Below are 1,784 nucleotides of genomic sequence, written 5' to 3'. Positions count from 1 at the left end.
AGGTTCAGATCTGTCCTCGCAGAGGAGGAAGAGCTTGTACCTGAATAAAACTTGGTCTTAAAGGTGCCACTGGAATGTTTTGAACCGGGGGGCTGGGGGGAGCTCTGCAACTTACCTGGCTGCTTCTTGCTCTGACTGAGGGTTGCTGGGAGCAGGGGGTGGGGCTTGTTACATGTTCCCGCCCCCTGAGCTCTTTACTGCCGGAGCTCAGCTCCTGTGCGCTCCCCCAGGAAATGACCCCTGCCCTTTCTTGCTGCAGACATCAGAACTTCCAGCCGTTCCCGGAGGTCCCCTCCCACCCCACCGCGGAACAGCCTTCTGGGGGCCTTTGGGGCGGCAACAGGAGGTGGGGAAGCCCCACTGTGCAGACAGAAATCCTGTCTTTTCACAGAAATCTCCAGTAGCTCCAACCTAATGCCGATGGAGGCTCCCAGCATATGTTGACATGAAGCTGCTTCTACTGAATCGGACCCTCGGTCCATCTGGGTCAGTCTTGTCTCCTCACACTGGCAGTGGCTCTCCAGGGTCTCAGGCAGAGGCCTTTCCCATCACCTACTGCCTGCTCCTTTTCACTGGAGATACCGGGCATTGAACCTGGGACCTTCTGCATGCCAAGCAGAGGCTCTGCCACTGAGCAAGCGTCTCAGGTCAAAGTCTTTCTCATCATCTTCTTCCTGCTCCTTTTAGCTGGAGATGCCGGGGATTGAACCTGGGACCTTCTGCATGCCAAGCAGAGGCTCTGCCACTGAGCCAGGGTCTCAGGCTGAGGTCTTTCTCATCACCTCCTGCCTGGTCCTTTTAGCTGGAGATGCCGGGCGTTGAACCTGGGACCTTCTGCATGCCAAGCAGAGGCTCTGCCACTGAGCCAGGGTCTCAGGCTGAGGTCTTTCTCATCACCTCCTGCCTGGTCCTTTTAACTGGAGATGCCGGGCGTTGAACCTGGGACCTTCTGCATGCCAAGCAAAGGCTCTACCACTGAGCCAGGGTCTCAGGCTGAGGCCTTTCCCATCACCTCCTGCCTGCTCCTTTTCACTGGAGATGCCGGGCGTTGAACCTGGGACCTTCTGCATGCCAAGCAGATGCTGCGCCACTGAGCCACGGCCCCACAATCACAGCGACATCAGCGTAAGATTGTCAGTGGCTAAGGAAAAGGACTTCTGGGCCCTTCGTAGTCCCTGGTCTTTCCCCGTGCTTGGTAGAGCCAAAATAAATTACGCGCATAGCTTCCACCAGTCACAGATTCCCACTTTTCCTCATCTAGAACAGTGGTAACTCAGTGGCTCGGGATCCACGGGTGCCTCTTTCGCACGCTACCTGTGGCTCTTAGGGGCACTGTTCCGAATGTCGTCGTGTTGCCGGCTCTGGGTTGAGAAATATCTGGAGGTTTGGGGGGCAGAAACCAGGCCGAGCAGGGTTTGGGGAGGGGAGGGACCTCAGCAGGGCGTAATGGCACAGATTTCGCTCTCCAGAGCAGCCATTTTCTCCAGGACAACCAATCCCGGTCGCCTGATGATCAGTTGTAATAGTGGGAGATCTCCGGGTGCCGCCTAGAGGTTGGCAGCTCTGTATAATGTATCCACCCTGTGTTTCAGGAAACCTCTGTCCCGATCTGGCCCTGCCCTGTGTGGCCCTGTCTCTCTGGCCTTCTCCCTGTTTTTCCTCTTCCCCCCTGGCCCCGTTCACCTTTCACCGTTCTTTTTGTCCCTGCCTGTCTCCAACCCTGCTTCACTCTGTGGCATCCACACCTCCTTCCCTATGTCTGTTGCTGTTCAGTCGCACAGTCG

This window comes from Gekko japonicus, unplaced genomic scaffold (genome assembly GCF_001447785.1).
Source record: "Gekko japonicus isolate JY-2015 unplaced genomic scaffold, Gekko_japonicus_V1.1 scaffold2807, whole genome shotgun sequence".
NCBI lineage: Eukaryota > Metazoa > Chordata > Lepidosauria > Squamata > Gekkonidae > Gekko > Gekko japonicus.
Note: the sequence above shows the minus strand (reverse complement) of the source record.